This window comes from Canis lupus, chromosome 11, assembly GCF_011100685.1.
Source record: "Canis lupus familiaris isolate Mischka breed German Shepherd chromosome 11, alternate assembly UU_Cfam_GSD_1.0, whole genome shotgun sequence".
Lineage (NCBI taxonomy): Eukaryota > Metazoa > Chordata > Mammalia > Carnivora > Canidae > Canis > Canis lupus.
The window spans coordinates 58,157,247-58,174,440 of record NC_049232.1 but is presented as its reverse complement, the minus strand read 5'-3'; the positions used below and the strand labels follow the sequence as shown (position 1 = coordinate 58,174,440).

The 17,194-nt window shown below is 43.8% G+C and overlaps 1 protein-coding gene across 3 annotated transcripts in view; it reads right to left on the bottom strand.

The window, feature by feature from the left end:
* Nucleotides 1–17,194, bottom strand: part of PLPPR1 (phospholipid phosphatase related 1) — a 404,846-nt gene that overhangs the window by 256,590 nt on the left and 131,062 nt on the right. The window contains exon 1 of one of the 3 annotated variants that reach the window (XM_038552950.1): nt 16,309–16,447. The exons of the other annotated variants lie outside the window; for them this stretch is intronic. The gene's annotated coding sequence lies outside the window, so the exon portion shown is untranslated. Of the gene's footprint in view, nt 1–16,308; nt 16,448–17,194 lie in introns of those variants that run through there. 3 annotated transcript variants of the gene reach the window in all.

Sequence of the window (17,194 nt, the reverse complement as noted above, 5' to 3'; positions counted from 1 at the left end):
ATGTGTATGTATATGGAAGGAGAGTCTCTAGAGTAAAAATATGACTGACAACAACTATCAATAACTGCTGGGGAAGGAAAGGTAAGTTATCTAGAAAGACCAGTATGACTACACAAGGTTGGATTTCAGTAAGCTTCACTTTAAAGACTATATACTAACATAAAACATAAAAACAAGATAAATACATTATAATAATTGCAAGATTTGTAAGAACAGTTAACACAAAGAAAAAACTAAAGGAACTAACTAACTAACTTCAACTATGGTTGAAGAGAAGTTAAAGGAAGAAAGGGGGGGTGGTTTATTGGCTTTGGTAAGAATAAGAGAGGTGATGAATCAGGGCAGATGACGGAAAAGAAGAACATGGAATTTGGTCATTCTCCTGTTGCCCTGGGTGGGAATATGGATTTCACAGCTGTCTGAGGGAGGGGATGGGAGTCATTCATTAGGGATCAGCAGCAGCAAGGGCTGTCTCAAATGGTCAAGAGAGTAGATAAAAAGAAATGCAAGGGAAAGGTAGCTCAGAGAAAAGAGGCAGGAGACTGGGAAAATGTCACAAAAGAAACTATCTTGGATGAAGTCCATATGGAGCAACTGATAAAATGAAGTTTGTGTTTAGCAGGCTACAAGTTTGTGTAGTGCGCTTAGAAATACAAACATGCATAAGAATGTATATGCTGGGTTTTGTAGGAGAAAACCAGTGTTGGTCAGTTAATATGAATTTCTAAATTATTTTTAACATGTCTATATCTGAAGGTATGGCTGATACCTTGTCCAAGAGTAAGGAAAGGAGAAGGCAGCTGACATTTACTGGGAATGAACATACCAGGAAATTTACAGACAAGCTTAAATACTTACAATAATCATAGAGGTAGGTATTGTTAGTCCATTTATAGATGAGGAAACTGAAGGTCAGAGAGGTTAAATATCTTGCCTATGTCCAAGCTTGCCTATGTCCTCGTAAAGCGGAACTGAAAATCATCTGTTGGATTCCAGAGTTCACACTTGTCTCATTATTCTATGTCTTCTCTGGAGGAGAACAAAGATATCATAAACTCTTTAAGCATAAAGAGGCATAATTGCTTAGCATGTATACACTTTAGGTTAAGCCTCTGATCTGACCCTGTCTTGTTAAAATAAGCTTATTAAGAGCAATCATTTGGAACCTCTAACCCAGAACATTTTTGGCTCCCCCTTTCCTTACTCACTGCCCAACCAAACTGTTCCATTAGGCATCTAGCATCTAGTTCTTCCATCTAGGCATCAGAAGCTCAGGGTAATCTCATTAATCTGTGACTCTTTGGGTTCACTTACTTATCCACTACTCTTCCATTTATTCACCTATTCAACAAATATTTACCACATACTCAAGTATTCAAATAATCAAAAGGAAATGTGTCCAGTTTTAACTTTAGCTTGTCATGAAAACCTTAATCCACCTGACCAGGTCTTGTCTGTACACCCACTTGAATTTTTCTGGTTATTTTCATCAACAGTTTTGGTTTCTCCAACTCTACAGAAGTAAAGGGCAGGGACCCTTATTTTGTTATTGAGTTTGATGCTTTCAGACCCCACAGCCTTATCTGTCAAGGCTTCTGCTTTTTAGGTTCATCTGAAATATCTGACTCCTTCTGATCAGCTTAGACCCCTCCTCCCCTTGTCATCTCCATTTTCTTCTTCTGTAAGCAGCCCCCCTCTCTACCCACCTACAGTTTTAAAAACAAGGCTGAGAATTTTCTCAACTCCTCTGACATATTTCATATTAAAAGGAGAACATAATAAGCAAAAAACTTAATAGCTTTAGGTAAGTAGTTTTGGGCAAATTAGGTAAAGTGATCCCCTGTATAAATGCCAAACATACACTCTGTTTACCACAGAACACTTCCAAATCATATCAAAGAGAAACACATCTGATCCTAGGGTGATTTATATCCTCAGTCAGCACATATTTTTACCTCTGATTCATACTACATGATTTGGCTTTCAAATGCCAAATGAACAGTAAAAATTTGAGCCTTGCATCCTTGGAAGAGTTACCTCTCCTCCCGTCATTCTCAATAAAATGATGGTGCTGAATTAGTAATAGTATATTAATAAATGAGCACTTTTGCAGAATTTTTCAGTTTATCCTCTCATACATCATCTCAAAACAATTCTTTATGAGTTACCCTTGTCTTCATTTTGTCAATGAAGCAATGAGATCCAGAAAGCTTGAGAAAACATTCAGGTCACATGGTAAGTGATGTATCAAGGCTCAAACTTGGATCTTTTCACTGAAATCTCATATGTTCCACTACACTCCACCATTTCCAAGTGATCTTTATGTTCTCTTTCAGGGGCTGGGTTGGGTATGGGCTGTAAAGTTGTCTAGGGGGAGAGAGTGGGAGTCATAAATTAAGGATTAGCAGCAAGAGCTGTCTAAAATGGGCAAGGGCAGGTGCCTGGGGGGGCTCAGTGGGTTAAGTGGCTGACTCTTGGTTTTGGCTGAAGTCCTGATCATGGGACCAAGCCCTGTTGGGCTTTGTGCTCAGTGTGGAGTCTCCTTGGGATTCTTTCCTTCTTCTTCCTCCTCCTCTGCCCTTCCCTGTGCACACACTCTTGTGCATGTGCTCTTGCTCTCTAATATAAGATATTATATAAAAGTAAGATAAAATGGCCAAGAACATAGACAAGAACAAATCCAAGGAATAGGTAGCTCTGTAGAAAAGGGGTTGAAGACTGGGAAAATATCAGAGGAAAAATCATACTGGGTGAAGCCCATGCAGAAAAATTGTTAAGGTGAACACTGTGTTTCATCTCCTATAATAATGGAACAATTATTCTTTTTAATTCACATTTTAACAATATTTAAATCATCTTCATTTATAAAATATCACCCAGGGAATTATAATTTAATAAAATTTCCTTTGATCAAAAGTATAATCACTTAAGTTATAGACATTTCCTAAACTCAAATCAAGAAAAAAATCAAAATTGCTTTTGAAGAAAAAAGAAAAGTACTCAAGTTTCTTCCTGTGGCTCCAGATGTTCAGAAACAGGTTTACTTAGAAGTTGAATCTACCTTAAAAGTAATTTACCATTATTTTCAGGAAAGAGATAGAGGAATCTAACACCTGGGAGGGAAAAATGAGGGCAACTGTTGATGGGTAGATATTTCTCTTTGCTACTAAAAAGCCAGAAAAAAATCTTGACAGGAAGTATCCCTGGGATGGTCCCCACAGGCTTTCTGGAGAAACAAGAGAACGAAGAAACTATAGTTTCATGAATTGTCCCCTTAAATTAAACAACAAAGAAACTCGAATTTGAGGAAAAGGTAGAGGAAAAAAGATATATAGCAAAAGTGAGATCTGAGAAGAGGAGAGGAGGAAGATCCCCTCTTGGGGATCACCCTCTGGTGAAAGACTATAGACATTCTACTTGCCAGATGCCTTATTAGAAAAGGTACTCATGATCTGATAAATTCTGATTTATTCTCTAGTGATTTTATCCTTCCTGTAACACTAGGCAATCAATTCACCCAGTTCTGAATGTTTAGATTTCTTTCAGTTCTTTTCCTATAAATTCTATCTTCTCCATGGTATAAAGATACAGCTTAGTTTTTCATCACTTGCCCCTAGACTGGCTTTTCTTGATAACTCTTATAAAGGCTGACATCTTTTAAGAATGACTATAACAGGGATCCCTGGGTGGCACAGCGGTTTGGCGCCTGCCTTTGGCCCAGGGCGCGATCCTGGAGACCCCGGATCAAATCCCACGTCGGGCTCCCGGTGCATGGAGCCTACTTCTCCCTCTGCCTGTGTCTCTGCCTCTCTCTCTCTCTCTCTCTCTCTCTCTCTCTGTGACTATCATAAATAAATAAAAATTAAAAAAAAAGAAAATGATTTAAAAAAAAAAAAGAATGACTATAACATATTCTCTTTTAACATAGTTAAACTCCAAAAATTTTACATTTCCCTTGAATTAGTTTTGGTAAGCTTCTTTTATGTAGTTGGTGTATAGGGGAGTGAAAACTTATGCTCAAAGCAAAAGACCCATAAAAAAATCTAATAACTGGGGGTGCCTGGGTGGTTCAGTGAGCTTAGGTCATGATCTCAGGGTCCTAGGATCAAGTCCTGAGTTTGACTCTACACTCAGTGGGGAGTCTGCTTGAGATCTTTCTCCCTCACCCTGTGCACCTCCCCTCAGCCCCCTCATGCATGATCTCTCTCCCTCTCCCTCAAATAAATAAATATTTTTTTAAAAAAAATCTAGTAACTGTTCTGCAAGGAAATTCACAGAGATCAAGACCTAGGTTCATGTGTTCATGTGTTCAGGTAAGGCAGATACAGCTTCTCTGGGAGAAACTGTGGGACAACTTCAGGGCAGTCCAGTCCTTCTCAGAGCTGTCTGTGGTTGCTGTATCCATATCACACAAAGGCAATGAATCACACAGAATACTTGTCAACATTTGACCCCCAGCCAAACCTAGTAACTAGGTATAACCTCATATTTAGAGATCCCATGATAGCTAGATTTCCTAATACAAATATACATCTCTTCAATAGTGGGTGACATACAAAGATAAGAAGGTATACATGTTAAGTATTTAATTTTCCAAAGATATTTTCCTTATGAGTTCTTAATCTGTGCCCAATTTGCTCATTTTATTGGAGCACTATATAAATGAGTCTTTTTATGGAATAAAGTTTGATTTTAGGGGGCACCATTTAATTTTAACTTCTTCATAGGAGTTGCACCCCTAAATCTGGCCATCTGGCCCCATGTATCTAGAAAGAGGAAGAATTTGGCTCAATCAGGAAGAATATTTTAATGTTTCCAGTTGTCCACAGAAAAATGGACTCTTAGGTGAAGTAAGTTTGCTTGGCATGTGCCCCACCCATGGCATCCATGTGTCTGAGTGCCACTTAATTGAGACACTTCTGCCTCATTTAGAGCAATCCTCTGTGACCACCCCATTCCCAGCATGCATTTCCAGATCTGCCCAGCAGTACTCTGAAGCTATCTCACATTTTTAGATATTGTCTCATCTTTTGGATTTAGTGATTTCTATTGGTTTCCTGGATCCACTCTCAAGATGCCAATTATTCTTTATACTCTACTTCATTTATTCAATAAATTTCAATTAAAGTCATAAAGTATGACAGGCACACTTCTAGGTCTTGGGGATATAAAGAGACAAAACACATAGTCTTTCATCTTGCTTACATTTTAGTAGGAGAAAACATCACAAATAGATGAACAATATACATATATATGAAAAGACGGTGGTCAATACTAATAAAGAAATGTAAAGCAGAGTAAAGAGTTAAAGATGGGGTGCCTGGGTGGCTCAGTTGGGTAAGATCTGACTCTTGATTTTGGCTCCGGTCATGATCTCAGGGTCATGAGATTGAGCCTGCATCAGGTTCTGTGCTGGGCGTGGATCCTACTAAGATTCTCTCTCTCTCTGTCTCTGTCTCTCTCCCTCTGCCCCCTCCCACCCCACCCCTTCTCTCTCTCTTAAAAAAAAAAAAAAGTTAAAGATGAATGGGCTGGATCTTCTACAGACAGTGACCAGAGAAGACTTCTATGTCTGATGAAGACATGATGTATAAAGTGGTAAGAGCATGAGAGAGGGATATAGATTTTTGCAAAGCAGGTATTCTAGACTGAGCTAACAGAAAGTGCAAAGTCCTAAGGTATGTTTGTGCTTTTGATGCACATCAAGGTTACCTTCTCTGCCCCAGGTCTCTGGATCCTGGCCAACCACAGCTCAGATCCAATCAGCCTCAATCTTAGGTACATCCATTATGGCCACCCACAAGGAGAAAGAATACTGAAAAGAAGAAGCCGGATAGCTTCTTGTTATGTGGTGTGAAAGGAGAGACTCTAGCACTGAGGGAGTGACTGGGATTCTACATATATGTCAACATCTAGGGCACCTACCAGTAAACTAAGGAAATGGGACCCGCATTATGTATTTAACCAGCAGTGTCTAATAATGTTGTCTTCATATTTGAGCAAGGCATACATTTCCAATTCCCAAGCATTTCCATCAAAGTAGAAAGATGCACAGAATGAGGGCTGAGATTTATTCTTTAAAGCAGAACTTTGATGTATTGATCAAATCCTTCTATTCCCCCACCCCTTGCTATGCTTCTGAATTTCATGGTTCATGGATTAGGATTGAATGAAGGTGATATTCTGATGAAGACATGACAAAGTTTTGGGGTTACCAGTGTAATGATGCATATTTTTTAGCTTCTTGCTTTAAGTCTTAATTTCCAAACAAAATAAACAAACAAAAGGAAAGATTAAAGTGTTATGGAAGAAAATGCGACAACTGGGTATTTTAAAGCTTGACATTTAAGTGGTTCTGAGGGCTCTTCACCATGTATGTGTAATAAATAATGAATAGTTACTGTAATGTCCTTAGTCCTTATTATCTTCTAAACTCTATATTAATAGATTAATTCCTTGCAAAATCTTTTTATTTTTTTTTAATTTATTCCTTACAAAATCTCTTCTGGGGAGGGAAATTACTTTAATTATCTCCATCTCACAGATGAGAGATTTGAGTCTTCGAATGACAAAGGGACCAGCCTGACATCGCAATGCCTATGAATGGCAGAGCTGGGACTAGAACCCAGCTCCATCTGTCTCCACAGCCCAAGCTATTAGCCCACCACAGGATTCTGCCTCCATAGCAATGAAAGATAATTAGAGTACTTAGGAATCAGAGTCTTACTTATGCTCCCATTATGAAGAAAACAATGATCAGTTAATATAAGGAAGAGTTCCTGCCTTGACTGAAGTTGGCAGGTAAAATTCATTCATTTTGGAACTCATTTCTCAAGGTTTAAGGTGGCTAGAAGTGAAACTGAAAAATAAACCTCTGCTAATATGTTACACCTGGTAAGGTGCATGCCCCCTCATCTCAACATTAGGAGTAGACTATTGCCTAACTTCAAATTCTTGGTAAAGTGGAAGAATATTGGGCCAGGGAGAAGGGAGAGCTTGGGTAGTGGTTAGGTAAGCAGGGAGGGGAATAAGGACGGGGATACAGTCTCAGCAGCAGCTTGTGGGTGAGAATATTTACATAAAGCATGAGTCTCAATCTGCTAGGGATTCATTGCTCAGACTAGTGTTCGTGAAGTGAGTTCCCCTGTTCCCTCTTCCAGCTCTGAGGGCTGCTTTGCAGTCAGGTGTAACAGAATCAGCCCTGCCTTACTAGGCAGGAAACCAAACCTGTCATCCCAGTCTCTCCAATCACGGGGGGGGGGGGGGGGGGGGGGGGGGGGGGGGACCCTGGAGAAGTCGGTTAACCTCAATGGACCCTTTTCTCATCTAAAAAAAAGGAAGACAATTGAGTAGACTATCCCTTCCAGCAATTGTGTGAATCAAGGAGAACTTACAGCTGTTGCCATTCATTAAGTTCAAATTAAGTCACCTAACTATTTTATCTCTTGTTAGATAGAAGGTAAGCTCCTGAAAAGCACATGGTATAGTAGGTGACTCCTAGAGGGAGCTCAGCAAATATCTGCTCATTGACTATATCTACAAAATACACATGGGGACAAATGGCCAAAGAACCCTAGGATATATCAGCTGAGCCCTATTTTAGGATGGAAAGCAACACTCATCCTTCTCATACAACAGTAATATTTACCAGATGCTTATTACCCTAAAAACTGCTTTCGTTTGATATTGTGACTAAAAGTAAATGGTAAAATAGTCTGTAAAGTATAATCTTACCTTTAAAAAAAAAAAAGAACAGCATATGTAAATGTTAACGAACCAAAAATGTTGGAGGCACTAAGCAATTGACAGTGGTTTTCTGGGAAAGAGGCTGAAGCAGAAATATGACTGGATTTTTACTTTCTACACCATGTACCTCATTACATCTGCATTTTGTATCATATTGTAGTACATATATCATTGTTTAGGGTTTTGGTTGCTGAAATACTCTAATTGTTCCAACTAGTCTGGCCAGGAATTGCTTGTGTCACATGTTACATGTCAGCCTATGTAAAAAGCTAAACCTAAAGGATTTTCTTGAACCTAAAGATACTGCCTTGCTTTTTACACTGCAGGGGGTGGGAAAAACACACACACACACACACACACACACACAGATAATGTTTTTTCCAGTTAATGCAAGTGTGAATGAAATAGTCTTACTTTTTTTTTTCTTTCAGTTCCTGTGACCCCCAGGAGAGAAGGCTGTGGGCTGATTATTAGAGCATTTGAGTGTGTGGGTTCGCCTGGAAGCAAGAGCTAGCAAAGGCTGGAAGATGAGACTAACGATAAAGCATGCTCAGCTTGTAGAGCTCTGAGCTGAACAGCATTACTCTCGACCAGATTTTATTTCTTGTTAATTATATCCGATTCCACTTGATTATGGATTTCAATGAATTTAAAAGGTTGGGAGTGGGGGTCACTTCTCCATGCTATTCATCAGAAACATCAATAAAAAGAGCACCCCAGAAACCCTTGACCATCAGCCGTGCAAATATATTACCCCTCATTGTGATGGATTTGCTCCAGTAATTATGATCACCTTTTCTTCAGTCTGTGTCTGTGAGCATTTCTAGAACACTTGATGCCATAATACCCAAAGAAAGAGCCCTTTCTGACATAATGGAGGCAATATAAAATATGTGCTTTCCTGTCTTGTAAAAATTTATGACATTCACACAAAGAGGGGTATTTATTTCCTATGTGTATGCATCTCTGCTTTTCGTTGTTATAGATGAATGGGAAAAGACAAATGTACCACAGAAGGAGGGAATAATGGCAGGGAGGGGAGCTGACTGCTGACTTCCCATCTAGTGAATCCAGACAAGCTGCTGAAGCCCTGCACTCAAGGTTCTGAGGATGGCAGGAGGTGATGGGGTGATCTGTCACCCCAGCCTTTGAGAATCATAAGGATCAAGTGGGATGAGCATAGGCTTTGAACTCAGGCCTAGGTTGGAGTCCAGCTCTAGCTTTGAAAGCTTGGGAAAGCTAACTGACCTTTGCTCAGTTGTCAAATGAGATATTAATAATGTCTATTCCAGCATGCTGGAGAAACTAAGAAAATAATACATATACAATATGTATATAATATATGTAAAGCCATGGATGGTACTTGGTAGATACCCCCTAAAAAGTCCCTCCCTTTAACTCTTTTTCTCATTTCTATTACCAGTCCTTTCCTTCCTTTCCTAATTTTTTTTTGGCAGAAATAGCCAAGGTTTTGTGCCTTTTTTTTTTTTTTTTTTTTTTTTTTTTAGCCTTCTGATCACAAATCTTCAAAACAAGCCAGCAGTACCATAAGCCAAAATCAGCCAAGTTGATGGGTAGAATAATTTTCTTTTTTCCATCTTGGGTCTTCAAAAACCTGAAAAATATAGACCTAGATAAACTTACAAATGAAGATGACCTTTACATTGTCCTTAGCCCTGAGATAGATAGATGATAGGTAGACAGAGCTTTTACTCAACTATATTTTTTCCTTTTGGCCTTGCTTTATACTGTGAAAGTAATGTTTACTAATTATCAGATCAGCCAGGTCATGAAACGTTTGTTAACAGCTCACACCACCATGTTGAATGGCATTTCCTTCGATATTTTCAATTAGGACCCATGCCATACACAGTCCTTTTTGCACTGTGTTCTCACACTAATGTTGAGAGGCTATGAAATACTCTCCACAAAAATACTTTGTGGAAGGGCACAGCTGGAACCAGGGTGAGGCCCGTGAGACACCTGCCTTAGAGGAAAAATTGAGAGGGGAGCCAAAAAATTCAGTAATCAAGATAAACAATATTTTAATACCATTTTTAAAAAAATCAAAATTATTGCCAAAAATCTGTGATGAACAGAGCATCAACATTTTAAACAAGATAGGAATTAACCATGCACTTGCATAACCCTGCCTCCCTCCACTCCCCTTGACCCAGGCTGTAGGTAGACCCTGCATCTGAAATCAGTGACTGACATCTGGTTCCAGTCCTCACACTACTTGGCTACATGGCCTCAGATGAGTCGCTGAACATCTCTGATTCTCAGTCTCCTCATCTTGTTTCACTTACAAGTCTGGTTAGAAACATTCCAGTGACTGTGAATTTGCAAATTCTAGGATTTTTTTTGACAACATGAAGATGCATGACTGGAATATCAGTGATGACTCAACTGGACAAGATTCATTCACCGCGCCAGCCATTCAATCCAAAATGTTTACTGAGCACTTGTGTGACAAGTGCTCTGTGAGGTGCTGAAAATACAAAGTTAAGGACTACAGAAACACATAAAAAAGCCAACCCTAGTGCTAAAAGGCCAGAACAGGCTTCCCTAGGAAGACATTTTGGCCTAAAGGACTAAAAGAGTTAGGGAAGGCAAGGATGGAGTTCCAGAAAAAGAGAACAGCCTGGCCAAAGACCTGAAGGTAACAAAGAAAAATCTCAGTTGGGGAACCATAATAAGTGTGGTGTGGGTGGTCTTTAGTATAAACGGGGGTAGATGAAATGAACAAAACCAACCTTTGATTTCAGAGCAGTAATAAAAGTACTTGGGGAGTATAAGGCAAAGAACACTAGGTCATGGTCAGACCTGGGTTCCAGTCACTGCTCTGTTGCAAATGAGCTAGATGGTAGGTCTTCCATTTCCACTAGCATGCTATTTTAGAACACACCACAAACTTTTCCATAAGACGAGAGGCTTTTAATTCCCAAGAGTATTGCAAATCTCACATCTGAGATATTTAGAGTTTACATCCTTCAGCACCAAAGAAGTGCTATAATTAATACATGTAGTCACTTCCCTGCAAACAATTTGCTAAACAGCTAAGTAGCTGTTGTGTGACGCCCATGAACCTGAAGAATGCTTAGGACCAGACTAAGGCAAACAAACTCTCATCTTCCCGGGACAGGCAAGAGAAGGAGGCAACCAGGCAAACTTGGTGGAGCTACTGTGCTCCTGCCATATTTGTGTGTGCCAATTTAATTCCTGCACTTAGGAAGACAGGATTAGAGCCAGCTATTTATAACCAACCAAAATAATTGTTTTAAATGAACACCAAAGAACACAATCACTGGGCTCCTGAGCATAGCATTAAAGCTTTATGTTTGTAACCTCACTGTTGTCACACACAATACCTGCTGTGGGTTGAGCACTTACTCTGTGCTGAGCTTTACAAATATTAACTAATTCTCACAATTCTAGGTGGGGGGTTAGGACGGTTTTCACCATATTACAGATATGAGTAATTTGAAGCACAGAGAAATACACACTGTGACGAAAGTCGCACAGTTGAGTGGCAGAGCCAAAATTCAAATACAGCCCATCTACCTCCAGTCTGTGCTCTTGGCCACCATGCCACCTAAACAAGGTTCATCATCTTGTATGCCTGAGTGACACGCTTAGATTATGGCACTCAGAGTCTCCTTGAGTTTCCAGAACACTGTAGCAAGCACCTCAGTTATTTAGTTACGGGAAAGAGGAGCACACTCCACACCTTTTCTCAAATTCATCCTCTTATGCTCTTGGAAAGAGATGTCCTTCCTCCTCTGTCTCTTCTCATTTCCCACATCTTTTGTTCTCCTTAGACACCAGCTCTTCCTGCCAGTTCCCCTTTAATAAAAACTGTGTTTGAGGTTCACTGTACCTTCTCCCTACAGCCCCATAACTCTTCCCCCACCAGATGTTTGCCTTGCCTGGATTTTCTTACCTCCCATTCCCCACTCAACCCCTGGAAATACAGCTTCTGAGCATGCTGCTGTACTAATGCTGTTTCCTAATGGTCACAGTGAACCCCTTTTCACTGTCTTTTTTTTCAGTTCCCTATTTTCAGTCTTTTCAACTTCTCTGCACTTAAAATCATCCGATAATTTACGCACTTGGCAGAGAGGGACACTGTAGGATTATTAAAATTGAGATCTGGTTCTGCCACTTACTGACTTGGTAACTTGGGACAAGCTACTGGAACTTTCTATGGTACTGTTGCTCTCCTGCATCCCTAAATTTTGCTAAATGCTGAGATTTAGTCTTTGGCTCCCTGATCTCCTGATCATTTCATTCCCACTGCTCTGCCACTATCCATCCAAGGTCAAACTCAAAATGCTATCAAAATTTGATATTCTTCTCTTTCACTCCCTGTAGTTACCCTGAAAACAAATTATCCTGTTTTTATCTGTTCTGACATCTCCTATTGGGATTTTAAGATTGGAACCCAATATGCTGGGGTTTGGTTCAGCAAGGAACCCAGTTCCTAGGGCTGCATGGTTGGAACATGAGTGCTCTGGCCCTTATCCCAGGATGCGAAGATGCTTTGAGCTCTTTAAATGAGACCCTGCGGCTTACAAACTCCCTACTCCCAGACTATTGTAAGTTTGAGGAAAGCGCATGAAATCAGGAAATTCTGCCAAGTAAGGGGAAAGGAAAGGGGAAATCACATTTACTGCCATCCTACTATGAATCAGGAACCGTGCTAAATGCTGTTGCTTCCACGATGGGCTCATGATACAATTTTTTACGTATAAAAAGTGTGATGTCACAATACTGCTTCTTATTGGCATTTCATAGGAAAGTTCTTCACAGAGGCAGTCGCCCTGGATCATTTTGTTACTGATCTCTCAAAGGTTGATCACCTTGGAGAAATGGAATCATGATTTAGCTTCTACTATTCTAATGGAGAAATCATCACCTCATGACTGGACTTCTCATTCACTGATTCGGGCTTTCATTCAACAAATATTTATTGAGTCCCTACTCCGCACCAAGACTGTGATGAATGCTAGAGATTCAGCTGTGACTGCCTTACCCTCAAAATACAGAAAGGAGAGCACACAAGGGAATGCTGGGGAAGTGGAAGGTAGCAAGGGAGCACATGGTAGGAGACCCTTAGATGAGCACGGTTTACTTTTGTCACTCATCTCCCAGACACCTCTCCACCCCCACTGCCACCATCCTCACCATTTCACACCTATATTTCCACAATAAGCTCCCTGCCTTCAGTCTCACCACCTCCAATCCATCCTCCACATTATGGTCACAGTCATCTCTCTTGAATGCAAATCTGATGTCTCAGCCTTTTTTCAAACTCTTCCCAACTCATTTGGATAAAACTGAAGCTCTTTTGCTTGGGATATTTCCATTCACACTTGATCTCTGATATGACAGTTTGTTATTCCATGGAGTTAAGAACCCACTTCTCTCCCTGTAGCCACACAGAACTACTTCCAATTCTCATATAGTTTTTTTCTGCCTGGAAAGCCCTTCTCTTCTTCTTGTCCTTTAAGATTCAGCTCACCTCGACCGCCCTAAGAAAGCTTCTTGATCTTTTCACCCTCTTTTAGGTGGATGCCCTCCTTTGGTGCTTTTATAGCATCCTGGGCATATCTCTATCCAAACACAGACTCTATTACATTAGTTGTCAATTAATGTTACCCAGGTGCTGTTCACCTCTGTATCTACACACCAGCACCCTGTGCTCTAGCCACACGGGATGACTTACAGTTACACTAACTCATTGGGCACTTTTACACATTTCCTCTGCTTGGACTGTCCTTTCTAACCTCCCCTACCTAGTAAAAGAGTATTCATTTTTCAAAAATATCTCAGCTCCAGGGGAAGAAAAGCAAGCAAACAAACACATGTCTGTACTACTGGCATTTGATTTAACCTATAATTATAACAGTTAAACAGACTGCAGCATAGTTAGCTAAATACCTATTTCTTCCACCTTGAAAGCTGGCACTATTTTTTACTTCCTTATGGCTTTTTTGGTTTTGCTTTTTTCCCCAGTCTCCAGCACATAATAAGTAACTGATGTGTGTTTTCTGAATGTTGAGGAAATCCAGGAGGGAGGATGGAGTATACAGCATACGTGTTAAGAACTCACTGTGCAGTACGTAGCTATCCTACTCTCTAATGATTTCATGTGTGCTAATCTTGTATCTACAACTAGATCATAAACCCTTTCAAGCCTGGAATATGTTATACATTTTTATATGCCCTCCAACACTAAATGATAGGTGCTCAATAAACGCTTAGAAATAGAATCTGAATATAATCAAAAGGAACTGAGATTGCAAATGTAGGGAAAGGAAATATATCATAGAGAAAATAGAGCTCTAATAAAAAGCAACAACAATTTTTAAATCTTTCCTTGCCAAGTTTTGCAAAGTAAATGATGATACTGTTCACTATGAAATAAAAAGGATATATGCTGATAATTATATTTAAACCCCCTCTATGCCAATATCAACTTGAAAATATTTCAGGAAGCGTCTTCACTTCACCAGTTGTTTAAAAAGAAAAGGAGAAAAAAAAGCTTTCAGATTTCTATCTTACTAAATGCATAGAAAAAGCTTTTTAAAAAGCATAAAAGCTGTACGGAAGTGTACTATGCTGCACACCCAAAACTAATATTACACTGTGTGTTAACTGAAATTTAAATAAAAACTTTTTAAAAAATCATATGAATGAAGCTGTTTTAATAATATGCATTCCCTTCCCAGTGCCCCTCCCCCCTTTACTTGTTTCTCAGAAACTTCTTCACCTTTGACTGTGTTGACTTGTGAGTCAGTCTCTTTTATGTGTGAACTTTCTCTATTAGCTTCATGTATATCATGTTCTCTCCCACTTCAAAGAAGTTACAGAATGTTAAAAATTAAAATAAAAAAAAGGGGGGTCCCCAGACCAGCAGAGAGATGGCCTCTACCTATCATCTTAAAATGAAGAGCACACTCTCTGACAACCCATAGACACAAGTTCTGGATCTGAGCTTCCAGCATTTTCTTCTGTCGGCATCAGCTTGGCTTCCAGGTTCCCCACACTCTCCTCTTCCAAGGTTTTGAGCTATAGAAGCGTCAAAAATACACCTGTCCGCACATCCCAGGTAGAAACAAAACGTCAAGATGGAGAAACTTCGGCACATGGCACCGCTCTAGACTTACAGAGTTAATTTATGACTGTGCTAAAGGTTAACTCCGGCATAACCAAGTCTGTTCTCCTCCAGATGTGACGTTCCAGAAATCTCCCTACTGGAGTCCCATCCAGGAATAAAAGCCACCCTCCACGGAAGCGTCAGGGAGTCCAGGGAAGCCTGCAGGGTGCCTTGCCTCCCGCTGGACCTCTCCCTGCCCTAATGAGCTTCTAGTCACTCCTCGCCTGTCCCTCTTGCAGTCCCCTTTGTCCCAGTCCTGGACCCTCAAACGCTGACTCGGTCTCTGCCGTTTCAAAGGGCCATTAGATTTGAGGCGATTCCCAGGTGCCCGCGGCGCTCCGCACTCGGGCGCCCCGCCCCGCTGGGGCTGGCATTTTAGGAAATCCTTTTTTTTTCTTGGGGGGAGGGGGGAGAGGGGGGAACCTCTTCCCTGGGACCTAAGAGGTCTTCAACACCAGCTCGATACCGGGCTGCAGAGAACCTCTCCCGCCGGAGCGGTTAAAAGGGAAAACGCTATCCCCACAAAGAAAAATAACCCAGAATCCTCCACATATTCCACCTGTGTGTGTGTGTGTGTGTGTGTGTGTGTGTGTGTGCGCGCGCGTGTGTGTGTCATAAAACCCCCAGGGCAAAAAGAAAGCCCCCGCTTCCCCCAGCTGCAGCCGCCCAGCGCCCGGCGGCGAAGGCAGCGGGTTCCCGGGGGAGGCGAGGTCCCGGCGCCCCGCGTTTGCAGGGGGTGATTACGCGAGCCTTTCAGGAACTCATCATTCATCCCCGCGCTGACCCGAGCCTCACCCCGGCGCCTCCGGCCCCCGCGCTGAATGCAAGCCGAAGGCGGCCCCTCCAGTTCTGCAGGTGACAGCCCCGCACGCACACCCACCCCACGGCGCGCCCGGGGCGTGCGGCCACCGCGGGATGACAGGTGTCCACGCCTGAGGGTAAATCAAAGGCGACGCTTGCAGCCGGGGTGACAGACCCCGATCTTGGCGCCGGCTCCCCTGCAGGGCAGGGCGCCCCCTCCCCGCCCGCGCCCGCGCCCGCGCCCGCGCGCCGGCTCCCGTCGCAGCCCCGAAGGCCGCCCGGAGGGTGGAACCGGACGGAGGGAGCCTCCACGCCCCCTTTGTCTCCACGCTTCCCAAATGACAGGGGCGGAAAGTTTACGAGCAGGGAGGGTGTAGCTTTCTGCCGGGTCCATCTGACACCTCGCAGGAGGCGACCCTCCCTGGGGTCGCCCTCTCCCCCCGCACACCCGGGCGCCGCCTTCATCTGCACCTGCAAAGCCGCAAGCCGGGTTTGGGCCACCTGCTCCGCCGCGTGGGGCCAGGAGCCCGCCCCCCGCGCCCCGCGCCCCCCGCGCCCCGCGCCCCGGAGCGGTCCGCGTCCGCGGGCGCCCCACTCACCTCTGGCGGTGGCGCGTCCCCCCGCGCGCCCTACTGGGCCGTCCGGCTGCCGGGGGCGAGGTGCATTCACGCGGCGGGGGACGCGCTGCCCCGGGCTCTGCTGCATTCCGCCTGCGTGGGAGAGCGAGCCGGCGAGCGCGGCGCGGGCGGGTACGAGTGTGTGTTTGTGCGAGTGTGTGTGTGAGTGCGGGTGTGAGTGTGCGCGCGCGCGTGGGGCGGGAGGGGCGGGAGGGGCGGGGGCGCGGGCTCACAGACGCCCCTGGGCCACAGCCCGCCCGCCGCCGCCGCCGCCGCCGCCGCGAGCACAGGGTCCAGGTTCCAGGATCTCCTGTTTGTTTAATGAAAGGAAGGAGCAAAAGGCAGGCGGGGAGGGGGCGGGGGGCGGGGGGCGGGGGGGGCGGCGGAGGAGAGGCGGGGAGGGCGCCCGGCCGCGCATGCTCAGACCGGGACCCCGAGCGCTCGCTCCGGAGCGCAGGCAGAGGGAGGCGAGCGCGCTGCGGGTTGCGGCGGGAGAGCCTGCGCCGGCCCGAGCGGACCGGGGGTGCGGCGGGGTTCCCGGAGGCAGCAGGGAAGCCCAGCCGCGCAGGTGCGCCGGGCGCGGGGACACCCCTCCATCCCGAGGAGACCGCTCCGGGGAACGCGGGGGGCCCTCGCTGTCGTTCCGCGCCCCGCTCTCTTGCCTCGGTGCTTGGGGCCCCGTGGTGCCCCCCCCCCCGCCCCCGTCCCCGTCCCCGGGCCGGCAGGAGCCCGGGCGGCGGGCAGGTCGTGCCTAAGCTGAAGGGAGTTCCCCGGTCTGCGCTGCTTGCTTCCCCTCCCAACTTCCACTCTGTGAAGAGCAGGAAACGGCGACTGTCTATTCGAGTCCCAAGACAGGTTTGACGGGGCG